Raw genomic sequence first — 17,687 nt, 5'->3', positions numbered from 1 at the left:
CTGATTGGTGCCCCCTCCTGCTTCTTCTCCAGCACCAACAGACCTGCTTCCAGATGGAAACAAGACAGTCCAACAGCACAAGGTGAGAATATGAACACCTCAACGTTGTATTAAATGTTTCCACATAAAGTTACACCTTCAAACAAACCCATCTTCAACGCGTTGATTGGCGCCCCCTCCTGCTTCTTCTCCAGCACTAACAGAGGGAAACAAGACTATTAAATAAAGCTCATGGGCACCATTTAAATTAAGATGTATACTGTACCGTCACACACACACACACACACGCAAAGCATCAAACTGATAAAGTCCACGCAATCATCTGCATGTGACTGACAGCATTTGTTCACCGAAAACAAACGTGTGAAGTGAGACAGGTGCCCGGTGAACCCCTCCGTGGTGCAGACAGCGTGCAAAACACACAAACACGAAAACAACATGAACGAGTGCGTTTTACCGGGAAAGGCGGCTCTTTGGGAGCTTGTGGAGCCGGAAAGAGCCTGAAACAAACACACACACAGAGAATTGATTAGCCTACCACACAACACGGCTGAAACTACCTGAAACAACACAAAGCCGACCTACCTGTCGTCCAAAAGCAGAGAACCGAGCGGATCGCTGGCTTGTTCTGACTGAAGCTCGGCCTGACACCAGTCCTGATTAAATCCAGGTGAGCCTAATTGGTCCTCCACCTGGACACGACGGGACGTAACACAGCACGCACAGCACGCACAGCACGCACAACACACGACAACACCCACGTTCAATCACGTCATCCCAAAATTCCTCCGGCTGCGGCTCCGCTGCGTCACGACTCCGGAACAGCTCCGGAACAGATACGCAGAGTTGTAGTTGCATAAATTACTCAGAGCAGGTCGTGTGGGACGGAAAATCCTGCACAGACACAAAATAAAACATCCGTTGTATTTTCAAAATAAAATACCCCGTGTACACGGCGGAGCGTATTTCACACCTTGATGACGTCATAATGGGCGGGGACAGACCTGAAGTCACCTGGACAGGTCACCACACAGGGAGGGCTGGGAATCAAACATCATCTGGAGATTGGTTCAGTCCGCGATGATCATCTTCCTGTAAAGTCCTTTCTTTGTGTTGACAACATCTTTGGCCTGAGCCGAACACTGCCGTGTAAAAATGACGACACTCACCCGGATTAATTACTCTGACATACATGGAGACTGGATTCTTTGAAAGTGTCCAGCAGAGGGCACAAAACACAACCTTATATTTCGGAGTGTCTCACTTTCCTCCGAAGGCACATTGTCTGCCATGTTTCCTTTCAAATAATGATTAAAACAATGAATGTCATTTACATTTCGGAAATTCTAATATGATATTTGACTACAGTTTAAAAATGTGCATGAAAAAAAAAACCTTTCTCAAAAGGTATAATTTTTCATGGAGCTCCGGGCATATTTAACTTTTCTTTGTTGTTGGACGTGAAAGAAAACAAGTGATAAGTGTCATCAGTTACCAGAGCCGGACTCAAACCGACAACCCACAGAAGTCCAAACGGTCGACCACGAACTAGTCCACAACACCAGTTCGTTTCCTGTGTCCATGTTGGTCACGTGTTGTAAACACCATAAACTCACTTCCTCCAATGACACAAAGCACCAACCACAGCACCTGAAACACAACACAGGTTAAGAAACACACAGCAGACTACAGACAGCGACAACAACAAAAGAAGGAAGGAAGGCAAGAGAGACTTACCTTGAACACACACAAGGCAGCACTCCACCAACCTGCAGACAGACAACACAACATGTCACACAACCACATTTGTAAATACTCAAAATTCACCCTCTCTCTCTCTCTCTCACACACACTTAGCTGAAACAGGGGGGGCAAGTCCAGTTTCACCAGCCTGCAAACAAACAAACACACTGTAGTGGCTAGTTTCCTAAACTTTCCATTCATTTCATTCAGTTCCAAAAGCCACTGTGGAGGCTGCCTGGGGGAATAAGTCCTGGCACACATTGCTGTAAAAAAAATCCAATGTCCAGAGGTAGAAAATGATGAACTGGAGATTTATTATACCAGAATCCAGGGTTATGCAAAAATGCACGCCAGCTGGCTCAACGCTTGGCTTTAACCTGTTCATGCAGAGGCAGTTTTTGGCAATTTCTGCCTGTTTTTGCATCACTGCAGTTAAAGCATTATAACTACAGAAGTGCTAATGGCACAACTATGATTGGTGGCGTAAATGAAAGAACTGATTGATTAAAATATTAAATGGAGTCATTCCAAAAAAAAAAAAAAATGGCTTGTGAAAACACAGGTACATCTCAAAAAATTATATCATGAAAAAGTGAAATATTTTTGTCAGTAATTTCAAAAGTGAAACTGGAATTTTATGTAGATTACATTACACACAAAGAGTGAAATATTTCAAGCCTTTGTTTCTTGTAACTTTGATGATTATGGCTTACAGATAATGGAAACCTAAAAGTCAGTGTCTCAGAAAATTAGAATATCACATAAGACCAGTCCAAAAAATATCTTTTAAGCACAAATGTCAGACTTCTGAAAATTCTGTTCATGTTTAGGCACTCAATACTTGGATGGGACTGCTTTTGCATGAATGACTTCATCAATGCACCGTGGCATGGAGGCGATCAGCCTGTGGCACTGCGTATGTGTCATGGAAGCTCAGGTTGCTTTGAGAGCTGCCTTCAGGTCATCTGCTCTGTTGGGTCTGGTGTCTCATCTTCCTCTTGACAACAGCCCATAGATTTTCTACGGGGTTCAGGTCAGGGGAGTTTGCTGGCCAATCAAGCACAGTAACACCACGGTCATTGAACCAGCTTTGGGTACCTTCGGCAGTGTGGGCAGGTGCCAAGTCCTGCTGGAAAATAAAATCGGCATCTCCATGCAGCTTGTCAGCAGAGGGAAGCATGAAGTGCTCTAGAATTTCCCGGTAGGTGGCCGCATTGATTGTGGACTTCAGAAAACACAGTGGACCAACACCAGCCAAATCATCACTGACTGTGGAAACGTCACACTGGAGTTCAAGCAATGTGGATGTTCTGCATCTCCACTCTTCCTCCAGTCTCTGGGACATCGAGCAAGATAAGACGCTTCTGACGTTGTCTCTGGTTCAGGAGTGGCTTGACACAAGGAATGCAACATTTGTTGCCCACGTCTGGTATTCGTCCGTGTGTGTGTGGTGACTCTTGATGCGCCGGCTCCAGCCTCGGTCCACTCCCTGTGAAGCTCCCCCAAATTCTTCAATGGATTTCACTTGACAATCCTCTCGAGGATGCAGTTATCTCTGTTGCTGCTGCACCTTTTCCTTCCACTCACTTTTCTGTTAATATGCTTGGATACAGCACTCTGTGAACAACCAGCTTCTTCAGCAATGACCTTTTGTGTCTTACCCTCCTTGTGAAGCCTTCCCCATGATTGTGTAGCCTGACGACTCAGACTGAGAGACTGTTGAAAGGGTCAGGAAACCTTTGCCAATGTTTTGACTGAATTAGCTGATCAGGGTGACACCAACAGTTTCCAATACTGAACTTTTTCACAATATTCAAATTTTCTGAGACACTGATTTTTTGGGTTTTCATTATCTGTAAGCCATAATCATCAAACGTACAAGAAACAAAGGCTTGAAATATTTCACTCTTTGGGCGTTGACACGATACAAAATTACAGTTTCACTTTCTGGTATGACTGAAAAAAATATTTAACTTTTTCACAATATTCAAATTTTTGAGCTGTACCTGTACAATATGTTTGGGAAAGATAAACTAGTTTGAAGTTTTGTGTGAAAACTGATATTTTATAATCTTAGTGATGAAACAGGTTGATTTTTACATATATGGTTCATACACTCACTGTTCGGGTTAAACCCATCCAGGCCGACAGCATTGACTGTGTGCGTGTGTCTCATGTGCCTCAACTCTGCTTGACACTGAATAAACTAGGTTACGCAGGGCTTATTTGTTGAGAAAATTTTGCCCAATGAGAGATTGTTCTACATCAGAGCCTACATCTCCCTAACCGCAAACAAAAAACTCGTCTTCCACGTGACTTTGATTGACAGGAGATCCTACCTGCACGTAAAAGATGTGCAGTCTGACGAAGTCTGAAAGACGACAAAACGTCCCATTAGCTTGACACGATGGACAAAATTGACCCCAGATTATTGTTGGGCACATCTTCAGCTTTAAAACGAGTGCAGGCTTGTGAGCAGGCTTGTTACTTTATTGGGATATGAACTCCATTTTTGTTTCTGTAACAGTATACGATTTTTTGGTGGTGAAAGAAACGCTGTAAAGATAAGATATGTTTGCACTCCCTTTGTTGTTGACAAGACGTCGCTTGTGGGCTTGAGAAATTTTCAGCAAGTATAAAACCGTAGCACCTAGAAATACATGCAAGAACAAATACAAGACAGTAAACAATCAATAATCAAATCATATTTCTGGCTCCTACACACACACACACTATTAGACAACAACAGAAGCACCATTCAAACAAGCTGAACATTCACTCTGGGACTAAAGGGACTTACTTACCCCAGGCCACCTGCTGCACCACCACGTCCTACAGGACACACTAAATGCATCAATGCTCTCACCTCTCACTAACCTGCAAACAATCACAAATATGTCAGACACAGGGACACACCAAATACAGTTTGAAATAAACACACTATACAGGAAAGATAGACCGTGAGCAACGCACACCGTGACAACTCCAAAAGACAGACAGACAGCACAACCTTCACCAAGTGGGAGAGCCACACTACAACAACACTACTGAACTCAGCTCGGAACACAGACATTGACAGAAAACATGGGACTCACCTTCATCAACTACTGGAAGCCACACCAACATCCTGGAAGATGCAGTCACGCTACTGCTGCATGTAGACACACAGTCAGAATGGAGCTGGAGAAGGCGACCTGCGTGTGTGTTTCGGTTTAGCACCAACCTACGACCCACAAGTCAAAGAGCATTTAAACCATAACCATAGGAGGCCAGACCGAAGAAGCCAGCTACCTGTTAAAGTGTCAAATATGGCAATGTCTGCAGCAAAAGTTCTTTTTTGGACAGATACAAATCCACTCACTTGCTCGCTCACCATCCTTCCTTTCTTTCTTTCCACCTGTGCTGTGGTCTGTGATGTCATAGGCCCATTTCCCACAAGCCAAAAGAGCAGAGGCAACATGATTTCAACAAATGTATGAATTTCACTCCTGTACATGTATACGGGGACAAGGGAGAGGAAGTCTGATTAGATGGTCTCATCAAGCTACAACCAACAACTCTATTTAACTGTGGTGGTTCAGGTAAACATACCTGATTGATAGAAAACACGGGACTCGGCCCCACCACCAAGAACCATAAGCATGCTTGTGATTATACTTCCCTATTCCGTACTCAAGTCTGAAAAATATCCAAAAACCCTGAAGCTGCAAACTTGGTGAAAAGCCATACTTGGGCCGCTCTCCAAACCTTTGGCCCCATTTAGATTGCTGCAGGGACCTGCTAACCTCCCGTGGCCAAACTCGAGTTTCTATTAGGTCAGCAAAGACGTGGAAAAGCTGCCAACTGAGCTCAACAAAGCTCAACACAATTATTAGCAATTTAAGATTAAACTGAAGACATCATACAGTTTGGTCGACACCTGACCTCTCCGTAAAGTGGCCTGATCTAACTCTTATGATTTTGTGCTATATAACCACATATGCTTAGTTTCTGTATTGTCTTCAAAGCCTTTCTAGTGATGTGCATTGGAAATTAGCAATGGCTACCAATTCCTGGACAAGCATGTGAAAACTGCTTGTGGAACCCATCCATATTCATGAGCATTGAATGAAAAACATGTCCAAAATGACACGTGCAGGCAAAAGAAAGCCAAATAAGAAACTGATGCAACTGACAAGACACGCAAAACGACCACACAAGCATGCAAAAGGACAATCAAGTGATGCTGAGCCACCACAACCAGATTCAAAGAGACTCCTGAGCTACTAAATCACAACACAGTAACAAACATGACCAAAAAAAAAAAGAAAAAAGAAAAACTACATTTCCAACAGCTACGTAACAACTTCATATGGCCCTTCTCTTACATGAGAGCATCACAGGGTGGCTTTTACATTTGGAAAGTCCTACACTGATGCTTGATACAAAAATGCAGCCTCATATGAACTGACTTCAGACTGGACCTTTCATTTTCTCTGCTGCTACCCGGAGACAGCAGCAGTCACTGAAATTGCTAAGGCCCAAAACTTTGATTTTTATTATACTTCCTTTTTTCAGCTCTTGGCCACTTTCTTATCAATTCATGTCAAACTAGGGACCCCAAAATAAAAAATAAAAAAAAAAAAGCAAAGAAACTTCCCCCCATCAATGTAAGCAGTTTGTATAACAATTTATTTTTCTAGTCAGTAAGGTGGTTTATTCTACAACCACAAAAAAAAAAAAAAAAAAAAAAAAAAAAAAAAGTGTGGACAATGCTGTTTTTTTTGTCTTTTGATATTTATTAAAATCTCTATATAATATGATCAGCAACTTGTATCAAGCATCGGATCGATTCAAAGTTTGAAGAGCAGTCTCATCACTGGCAGCTTTCCTGGCACCATCTTGGTATTCTTTCCTTCACCCATCCTTAAACATGTCGTCTAAAAACCAAAAATCAAGCAATCACCAACAGCTGAGAGACAAATGGCTGAGGACGCTGGTCAGCTGGGGGGACCAAGATGCTGCCATGCCAGCTGGGGAGGGATGAAGCTCAGACAGCAGCTCTGACACCTGCTGAAAACAGTTCATTGTATTTCTATTTTTTTTATAAACAGACTTTGCCCCTTAATGAAGTCAGCTCCAACATGGCGCTGCTGCAGGAAAACAGAGCACAGTCAGGTCAACAAACTGCACTTCTGAAAAGTTCAAATCAGGTTGTCCTAGACTTTTTCATTGTCTGTCATAATCCATGTCTTTATTACAATCAAACAAAAATTAATATGACAAGTAGTCAATGCATTTAATTTTCATGCATTTGTTAATTGCAAATTCAATTAGAACAAGCAAAATGATGCACTTGTGAAGGCATGAGACAAAACATTCATCATGTTAACAGCAGTGACATCAGTGGCCACGAAAAACACCGACTGCACCCCTATGAGTAAATAACCCAGTTTTATAAAATTAAATACTTGCAATTAAAATATGAACAAACTTTGCAAAAAAAAAAAATAAAGCTAAATATAACTCCGTCTCATTCTCACCTTCCTCCTGTTGTGCATGGAGTGAAACAGGGCGCCTGCTTGTGTGTAATCAAAAGCGTCAAGTGAAGTTGCTGGAGAGGTGATTCGTTAAAATTTTGTACCTTTGCTTCAGACAGACGGCTTCTCATGTCTGTTTTGATATTGTTCTGAAGTAATTGCAACCCATCAAAATGACAAACGGCCTTCAGCTTTGCCCATCAAATTTGAAAAAAAAAAAGAAAAAAGATAGGAACAACAACAAGAACAATAATAATAATAACAATAACAATAATAAAAAAAACCTACCCCCAACACAAAACAGACACCACGTGACTACCCAACACCAAAGAAGAGTGACAACCCACTGATGCAATAATATTACAGCAACAGTCATCTTGCAAACAAGTTCAAGCTCACCTGCTGGCACCACTGACCACGACGACTGCAGCGGCACAGATTCCACTTCAGGGTACAGCAAGTCAGGATGGACATTTACTGCACTGCTATTTCTGAGAATAAATGAGACTCTTATCTGAGTGGGAGGGAGGAGAGTCCTGACCCAGCTTTGCCCCTTCAGAGAGTCTGCCCAACGTCTACGTCGCCTCCAACATGAAACTGGAACACAAAAGCAGTCTGACAGCACACAGTGTGGATATGAACACCAACATTGTATGAAATGTACGTGTCACCTGAAATGACGCCTTCAAACAAACCCATCTTCAAACCGCTGATTGGTGCCCCCTCCTGCTTCTTCTCCAGCACCAACAGACCTGCTTCCAGATGGAAACAAGACAGTCCAACAGCACAAGGTGAGAATATGAACACCTCAACGTTGTATTAAATGTTTCCACATAAAGTTACACCTTCAAACAAACCCATCTTCAACGCGTTGATTGGCGCCCCCTCCTGCTTCTTCTCCAGCACTAACAGAGGGAAACAAGACTATTAAATAAAGCTCATGGGCACCATTTAAATTAAGATGTATACTGTACCGTCACACACACACACTCGCAAAGCATCAAACTGGTAAAGTCCACGCAATCATCTGCATGTGACTGACAGCATTTGTTCACCGAAAACAAACGTGTGAAGTGAGACAGGTGCCCGGTGAACCCCTCCGTGGTGCAGACAGCGTGCAAAACACACAAACACGAAAACAACATGAACGAGTGCGTTTTACCGGGAAAGGCGGCTCTTTGGGGAGCTTGTGGAGCCGGAAAGAGCCTGAAACAAACACACACACAGAGAATTGATTAGCCTACCACACAACACGGCTGAAACTACCTGAAACAGCACAAAGCCGACCTACATGTCGTCCAAAAGCAGAGAACCGAGCGGATCGCTGGCTTGTTCTGACGCGACATCAGTCCTGATTAAATCCAGGTGAGCCTAATTGGTCCTCCACCTGGACACGACGGGACGTAACACAGCACGCACAGCACACGACAACAACCACGTCCAATCACGTCATTCCCAAATTCTACCGGCTGCGGCTCCGCTGCGTCACGACTCCGGATTCATTGGAGTGGATGGTAAATTAGGTCAGGTGTGCTGATTGCTGGCTCGTCTTCTTAAACGCTGTCCAGCCGGTGCGACAGGCTCTCAGTGTCAGACTTCAGCTGCAGACGCCAGAAGTCCACCACGTGTCTCCTGAAAACAAAGTAGGAACTGGAGAGACGTTTGTGTGGAAAATTCAAATTCTGAGTGTCACTGAGCTGCAGAAGTAGTCAGATTTGGTTTGAGTTTTTGAGCCAGGTTTGTGTCACATTTGAGTAAAAATGTTAACTTTCTCTGTTTTAAGCAGGTCGGTCGGTGCTGGGAAATGGAAGATGGAGGAAAACGGGAGTGAGGAAGAAGTCACAGGCAAGTTTCGGTCATGCAGATATATTTGAACCAGGAGCTGCATTAACTGAGAAGTTTCCTTTTTTATTTCCCAGATTTGATGGGCAAATCTGAAGGCCGTTTGTCATTTTGACGGGTTGCAATTACTTCAGAACAATATTAAAACAGACATGAAGCCGTCTGTCCGAAGCAAAGGTACAAAATTTTAACAAGAATCGCCTCTCCAGCAACTTCACTTGACGCTTTTGATTACACACAAGCAGGCGCCCTGTTTCACTCCATGCACAACAGGAAGGTGAGAATGAGACTGAGTTATATTTAGCCTTTTTTTTTTGCAAAGTTTGTTTATGTTTTAATTGCAAGTATTTAATTTTGTAAAACTGGGTTATTTACTCATATGGGCACAGTTGGTGTTTTTCGTGGCCACTGATGTCACTGCTGTTAACATGATGAATGTTTTGTCTCATGCCTTCACAAGTGCATCATTCTGCTAGTTCTAATTGAATTTGCAATTAACAAATGCATGAAAATTAAATGCGTTGACTACTTGTCATTAATTTTTGTTTGATTGTAATAAAGACATGGATTATGACAGACAATGAAAAAGTCTAGGACAACCTGATTTGAACTATTCAGAAGTGCAGTTTGTTGACCTGACTGTGCTCTGTTTTCCTGCAGCAGCGCCATGTTGGAGCTGACTTCATTAAGGGGCAAAGTCTGTTTATAAAAAAATAGAAATACAATGAACTGTTTTCAGCAGGTGTCAGAGCTGCTGTCTGAGCTTCGTCCCTCCCCAGCTGGCATGGCAGCATCTTGGTCCCCCCAGCTGACCAGCGTCCTCAGCCATTTGTCTCTCAGCTGTTGGTGATTGCTTGATTTTTGGTTTTAAGATGTTTCAGGATGGATGAATGGAAGAATACCAAGATGGTGCCAGGAAAGCTGCCAGTGATGAGACTGCTCTTCAAACTTTGAATAGATCCGATGCTTGATACAAGTTGCTGATCAGTTTATATAGAGATTTTGATAAATATCAAAACTCAAAAAACAGCATTGTCCACACAAAGGGTTCGGTTTTTTTTTTTTTTTTTTTTTTTTGTGGTGGTAGAATAAACCACCTTACTGACTAGCAAAATAAATTGTTATACAAACTGCTTACATTCATGGGGGGAAGTTTCTTTTTTTTTTTTTTTTTTTTTTGGGGGGGGGTCCCTAGTTTGATATGAATTGATAAGAAGGTGGCCAAGAGCTGAAAAAAGGAAGTATAATAAAATGAAAGTTTTGGGCCTCAGCAAATTCAGTGACTGCTGCTGTCTCTGGGTAGAAGCAGAGAAAATGAAAGGTCCACTCTGAAGTTAGTTCATATGAGGCTGCATTTTTGTATCAAGCATCAGTGTAGGATTTTCCAAATATAAAAGCCACCCTGTGATGCTCTCATGTAAGAGAAGGGCCATATAAAGTTGAAGTTGTTGCTCCGTAGCTGTTGGAAATGTAGTTTGTCTTTTTTTTTTTTTTTGGTCATGTTTGTTACTGTGTTGTGATTTAGTAGCTCAGGAGTCTCTTTGAATCTGGTTGTGGTGGCTCAGCATCACTTGATTGTCCTTTTGCATGCTTGTGTGGTCGTTTTGCGTATCTTGTCATTTGCATCAGTTTCTTATTTGGCTTTCTTTTGCCTGCACGTGTCATTTTGGACATGTTTTTCATTCAATGCTCATTAATATGGATGGGTTCCACAAGCAGTTTTCACATGCTTGTCCAGGAATTGGTAGCCATTGCTAATTTCCAATGCACATCACTAGAAAGGCTTTGAAGACAATACAGAAACTAAGCATATGTGGTTATATAGCACAAAATCATAAGAGTTAGATCAGGCCACTTTACGGAGAGGGCAGGTGTCGACCAAACTGTATGATGTCTTCAGTTTAATCTTAAATTAATTAAATACTTGTGTTGAGCTTTGTTGAGCTCAGTTGGCAGCTTTTCCACGTCTTTGCTGACCTAATAGAAACTCGAGTTTGGCCACGGGAGGTTAGCAGGTCCCTGCAGCAATCTAAATGGGGCCAAAGGTTTGGAGAGCGGCCCAAGTATGGCTTTTCACCAAGTTTGCAGCTTCAGAGTTTTTGGATATTTTTCAGACTTGAGTACGGAATAGGGAAGTATAATCACAAGCATGCTTATGGTTCTTGTTGGTGGGGCCGAGTCCCGTGTTTTCTACCAATCAGGTATGCTTACATGCACAGTTAAATAGAGTTGTTGGTTGTAGCTTGATGAAACCATCTAATCAGACTTCCTCTCCCTTGTCCCCGTATACATGCACGGGAGTGAAATTCATACATTTGTTGAAATCATGTTGCCTCTGCTCTTTTGGCTTGTGGGAAATGGGCCTATGACATCACAGACCACAGCACAGGTGGAAAGAAAGGAAGGAAGGAAGGATGGTGAGCAAGCAAGTGAGTGGATTGGTATCTGTCCAAAAAAGAACTTTTGCTGCAGACATTGCCATATTTGACACTTTAACAGGTAGCTGGCTTCTTCGGTCTGGCCTCCTATGGTTATGGTTTAAATGCTCTTTGGGTCATAGGTTGGTGCTAAACCGAAACACACACGCAGGTCGCCTTCTCCAGCTCCATTCTGACTGTGTGTCTACATGCAGCAGTAGCGTGACTGCATCTTCCAGGATGTTGGTGTGGCTTCCAGTAGTTGATGAAGGTGAGTCCCATGTTTTCTGTCAATGTCTGTGTTCCGAGCTGAGTTCAGTAGTGTTGTTGTAGTGTGGCTCTCCCACTTGGTGAAGGTTGTGCTGTCTGTCTGTCTTTTGGAGTTGTCACGGTGTGCGTTGCTCACGGTCTATCTTTCCTGTATAGTGTGTTTATTTCAAACTGTATTTGGTGTGTCCCTGTGTCTGACATATTTGTGATTGTTTGCAGGTGAGTGAGAGGTGAGAGCATTGATGCATTTAGTGTGTCCTGGAGGACGTGGTGGTGCAGCAGGTCGCCTGGGGTAAGTACGTCCCTTTAGTCCCAGAGTGAATGTTCAGCTTGTTTGAATGGTGCTTCTGTTGTTGTCTAATAGTGTGTGTGTGTGTAGGAGCCAGAAATATGATTTGATTATTGATTGTTTACTGTCTTGTATGTGTTCTTGCATGTATTTCTAGGTGCTACGGTTTTATACTTGCTGAAAATTTCTCAAGCCCACAAGCGACGTCTTGTCAACAACAAAGGGAGTGCAAACATATCTTATCTTTACAGCGTTTCTTTCACCACCAAAAAATCGTATACTGTTACAGAAACAAAAATGGAGTTCATATCCCAATAAAGTAACAAGCCTGCTCACAAGCCTGCACTCGTTTTAAAGCTGAAGATGTGCCCAACAATAATCTGGGGTCAATTTTGTCCATCGTGTCAAGCTAATGGGACGTTTTGTCTTCTTTCAGACTTCGTCAGACTGCACATCTTTTACGTGCAGGTAGGGTCTCCTGTCAATCAAAGTCACGTGGAAGACAAGTTTTTTGTTTGCGGTTAGGGTGATGTAGGCTCTGATGTAGAACAATCTCTGATTGGGCAAAATTTTCTCAACAAATAAGCCCTGCGTAACCTAGTTTAATCAGTGTCAAGCGGAGTTGAGGCGCATGAGACACACGCACACAGTCAATGCTGTCGGCCTGGATGGGTTTAACCCGAACAGTGAGTGTATGAACCATATATGTAAAAATCAACCTGTTTCATCACTAAGATTATAAAATATCAGTTTTCACACAAAACTTCAAACTAGTTTATTTTTCCCAAACATATTGTGCAGGTACAGCTCAACAATTTGAATATTGTGAAAAAGTTCAGTATTGGAAACTTGGTGTCACCCTGATCAGCTAATTAAGTCAAAACATCGGCAAAGGTTTCCTGACCCTTTAAACAGTCTCTCAGTCTGAGTCAGCAGGCTACACAATCATGGGGAAGGCTTCACAAGGAGGGTAAGACACAAAAGGTCATTGCTGAAGAAGCTGGTTGTTCACAGAGTGCTGTATCCAAGCATATTAACAGAAAAGTGAGTGGAAGGAAAAGGTGCAGCAGCAACAGAGATGACTGCATCCTCGAGAGGATTGTCAAGTGAAATCCATTGAAGAATTTGGGGGAGCTTCACAGGGAGTGGACCGAGGCTGGAGCCGGCGCATCAAGAGTCACCACACACACACGGACGAATACCAGACGTGGGCGACAAATGTTGCATTCCTTGTGTCAAGCCACTCCTGAACCAGAGACAACGTCAGAAGCGTCTTGCTCAATGGTCCAAAGTCCTCTTTTCAGATGAAAGTAAATTTTGCATTTCATTTGGAAATCGACTGGAGGAAGAGTGGAGATGCAGAGAATCCACATTGCTTGAACTCCAGGGTGAAGTTTCCACAGTCAGTGATGATGTGGCTGGTGTTGGTCCACTGTGTTTTCTGAAGTCCACAAGTCACTGTGCTTGATTGGCCAGCAAACTCCCCTGACCTGAACCCCGTAGAAAATCTATGGGCTGTTGTCAAGAGGAAGATGAGACACCAGACCCAACAGAGCAGATGACCTGAAGGCAGCTCTCAAAGCAACCTGAGCTTCCATGACACATACGCAGTGCCACAGGCTGATCGCCTCCATGCCACGGTGCATTGATGAAGTCATTCATGCAAAAGCAGTCCCATCCAAGTATTGAGTGCCTAAACATGAACAGAATTTTCAGAAGTCTGACATTTGTGCTTAAAAGATATTTTTTGGACTGGTCTTATGTGATATTCCAATTTTCTGAGACACTGACTTTAAGGTTTCCATTATCTGTAAATTTTCCATTTTCCATTTTCCATTTCCATTATCAAAGTTACAAGAAACAAAGGCTTGAAATATTTCACTCTTTGTGTGTAATGTAATCTACATAAAATTCTAGTTTCACTTTTGAAATTACTGACAAAAATATTTTACTTTTTCATGATATAATTTTTTGAGATGTACCTGTGTTTTCACAAGCCATTTTTTTTTTTTTTTGGAATGACTCAATTTAATATTTTAATCAATCAGTTCTTTCATTTACGCCACCAATCATAGTTGTGCCATTAGCACTTCTGTAGTTATAATGCTTTAACTGCAGTGATGCAAAAACAGGCAGAAATTGCCAAAAACTGCCTCTGCATGAACAGGTTAAAGCCAAGCGTGGAGCCAGCTGGCGTGCATTTTTTGCATAACCCTGGATTCTGGTATAATAAATCTCCAGTTCATCATTTTCTACCTCTGGACATTGGATTTTTTTTTACAGCAATGTGTGCCAGGACTTATTCCCCCAGGCAGCCTCCACAGTGGCTTTTGGAACTGAATGAAATGAATGGAAAGTTTAGGAAACTAGCCACTACAGTGTGTTTGTTTGTTTGCAGGCTGGTGAAACTGGACTTGCCCCCCCTGTTTCAGCTAAGTGTGTGTGAGAGAGAGAGAGAGGGTGAATTTTGAGTATTTACAAATGTGATTGTGTGACATGTTGTGTTGTCTGTCTGCAGGTTGGTGGAGTGCTGCCTTGTGTGTGTTCAAGGTAAGTCTCTCTTGACTTCCTTCCTTCTTTTGTTGTTGTCGCTGTCTGTCGTCTGCTGTGTGTTTCTTAACCTGTGTTGTGTTTCAGGTGCTGTGGTTGGTGCTTTGTGTCATTGGAGGAAGTGAGTTTACGGTGTTTACAACACGTGACCAACATGGACACAGGAAACGAACTGGTGTTGTGGACTAGTTAGTGGTCGACCGTTTGGACTTCTGTGGGTTGTCGGTTCGAGTCCGGCTCTGGTAACTGATGACACTTATCACTTGTTTTCTTTCACGTCCAACAACAAAGAAAAGTTAAATATGCCCGGAGCTCCATGAAAAATTATACCTTTTGAGAAAGGTTTTTTTTTTCATGCACATTTTTAAACTGTAGTCAAATATCATATTAGAATTTCCGAAATGTAAATGACATTCATTGTTTTAATCATTATTTGAAAGGAAACATGGCAGACAATGTGCCTTCGGAGGAAAGTGAGACACTCCGAAGTATAAGCTTGTGTTTTGTGCCCTCTGCTGGACACTTTCAAAGAATCCAGTCTCCATGTATGTCAGAGTAATTAATCCGGGTGAGTGTCGTCATTTTTACACGGCAGTGTCCGGCTCAGGCCAAAGATGTTGTCAACACAAAGAAAGGACTTTACAGGAAGATGATCATCGCGGACTGAACCAATCTCCAGATGATGTTTGACTCCCAGCCCTCCCTGTGTGGTGACCTGTCCAGGTGACTTCAGGTCTGTCCCCGCCCATTATGACGTCATCAAGGTGTGAAACACGCTCCGCCGTGTACACGGGGTATTTTATTTTGAAAATACAACGGATGTTTTATTTTGTGTCTGTGCAGGATTTTCCGTCCCACACGACCTGCTCTGTGAGTAATTTATGCGCCGTGCTCCGGCACAACTACAACTCTGCGTATCTGTTCCGGAGCTGTTCTGGAGTCGTGACGCAGCGGAGCCGCAGCCGGAGGAATTTGGGGATGACGTGATTGAACGTGGTTGTTGTCGTGTGCTGTGCGTGCTGTGTTACGTCCCGTCGTGTCCAGGTGGAGGACCAATTAGGCTCACCTGGATTTAATCAGGACTGATGTCGCGGCCTGTTGAACAGGCCGAGCTTCAGTCAGAACAAGCCAGCGATCCGCTCGGTTCTCTGCTTTTGGACGACAGGTAGGTCGGCTTTGTGTTGTTTCAGGTAGTTTCAGCCGTGTTGTGTGGTAGGCTAATCAATTCTCTGTGTGTGTGTTTGTTTCAGGCTCTTTCCGGCTCCGCAAGCTCCCCAAAGAGCCGCCTTTCCCGGTAAAACGCACTCGTTCATGTTGTTTTCGTGTTTGTGTGTTTTGCACGCTGTCTGCACCACGGAGGGGTTCACCGGGCACCTGTCTCACTTCACACGTTTGTTTTCGGTGAACAAATGCTGTCAGTCACATGCAGACGATTGCGTGGACTTTACCAGTTTGATGCTTTGCGAGTGTGTGTGACGGTACAGTATACATCTTAATTTAAATGGTGCCCATGAGCTTTATTTAATAGTCTTGTTTCCCTCTGTTAGTGCTGGAGAAGAAGCAGGAGGGGGCGCCAATCAACGCGTTGAAGATGGGTTTGTTTGAAGGTGTAACTTTATGTGGAAACATTTAATACAACGTTGAGGTGTTCATATTCTCACCTTGTGCTGTTGGACTGTCTTGTTTCCATCTGGAAGCAGGTCTGTTGGTGCTGGAGAAGAAGCAGGAGGGGGCACCAATCAGCGGTTTGAAGATGGGTTTGTTTGAAGGCGTCATTTCAGGTGAAACGTACATTTCATACAATGTTGGTGTTCATATTCACACTGTGTGCTGTCAGACTGCTTTTGTGTTCCAGTTTCATGTTGGAGGTGACGTAGACGTTGGGCAGACTCTCTGAAGGGGCAAAGCTGGGTCAGGACTCTCCTCCCTCCCACTCAGATAAGAGTCTCATTTATTCTCAGAAATAGCAGTGCAGTAAATGTCCATCCTGACTTGCTGTACCCTGAAGTGGAATCTGTGCCGCTGCAGTCGTCGTGGTCAGTGGTGCCAGCAGGTGAGCTTGAACTTGTTGATGACTGTTGCTGTAATATTGTATCAGTGGGTCGTCACTCTTCTTTGGTGTTGGGTAGTCACGTGGCTTCTGTTTTGTGTGTGTTGGGGGCAGGGGGGTTTATTATTATTATTTTATTATTATTATTATCATTATTTTATTATTATTATTATTATTATTATTATTATTAGGTTGTTCCTCTTCTGGACAGTAACTGCTTGTTGGTTGTGTGTGAAGGTGTCCCTCCATGGAAGCAGTGCATGATGTCCGGTCCCAGTAATCAGTGACCTGTCTGCGTGCAGCTCGTCCACCTTCCCGGTCCAGGATGGATGGATTGTTTTGCTGGAGGCCATTTGGTGAGTCGGTGCCATGATGTAAATTTCCAGATAAGGCCTTGCCACGATTCTCCGTTTACTGCCGCTTTCTGCTTTCAGGTTCAACCTCACCAGGGACTCCACATCAGATGGGACTGCAGCGAGGGTCAGGTGAGGGTCTGTACAAGCAGCAACTCTGCTGTAGCTGATAGATGAATGAGAGAGGATCTCTTTACAGTGAAGTAGTAACAGTGACTGGATCGGTAATGAATGTCTTTCCTCCTTTCAGAGTACCAGTGTGATGGAAGGGGCCGATCAGCAGCGTCGTTGGACTGATTACTGTTGACATTGTTTGTTCTTTGTATGTTGTAAATAGGCAAATAATTTTAATGTTCTTTTTTTTTCTTCTTTGGTACATGTGTAGCAAGTGGTTGTGGTTGGTTGTTAGTGTGGTCTGTCAGGTGTGCTTTGTTGGCACTGAGTTGTTTAACGGTTAGGAGCGTGTGGTCCAATGCAGTGGTTGTTAGCTTTGGGGCTGTTGTGGTTGTTAGCTTTGGGGCTGTTGTGGTTGTCAGCTTTGGGGCTGTTGTGGTTGTCAGCTTTGGGGCTGTTGTGGTTGTCAGCTTTGGGGCTGTTGTGGTTGTCAGCTTTGGGGCTGTTGTGGTTGTCAGCTTTGGGGCTGTTGTGGTTGTC

At 43.3% G+C, this 17,687-nt stretch overlaps 1 long non-coding RNA gene across 1 annotated transcript; it reads left to right on the top strand.

Moving 5' to 3' along the window:
* Window positions 1-15,656: 15,656 nt before the first annotated feature.
* Window positions 15,657-17,159, top strand: LOC115055980 (uncharacterized). Its single transcript, XR_003841746.1, has 3 exons — window positions 15,657-15,795; window positions 15,881-16,683; window positions 16,918-17,159. It is a non-coding gene; the product is annotated as an uncharacterized LOC115055980 (long non-coding RNA).
* Window positions 17,160-17,687: the final 528 nt, after the last annotated feature.

Source organism: Echeneis naucrates, chromosome 2 (assembly GCF_900963305.1).
Source record: "Echeneis naucrates chromosome 2, fEcheNa1.1, whole genome shotgun sequence".
Classification (NCBI taxonomy): Eukaryota; Metazoa; Chordata; class Actinopteri; order Carangiformes; family Echeneidae; genus Echeneis; species Echeneis naucrates.
The sequence above is the reverse complement of the archived record's forward strand: the minus strand, read 5'-3'. Positions and strand labels throughout refer to the sequence as shown.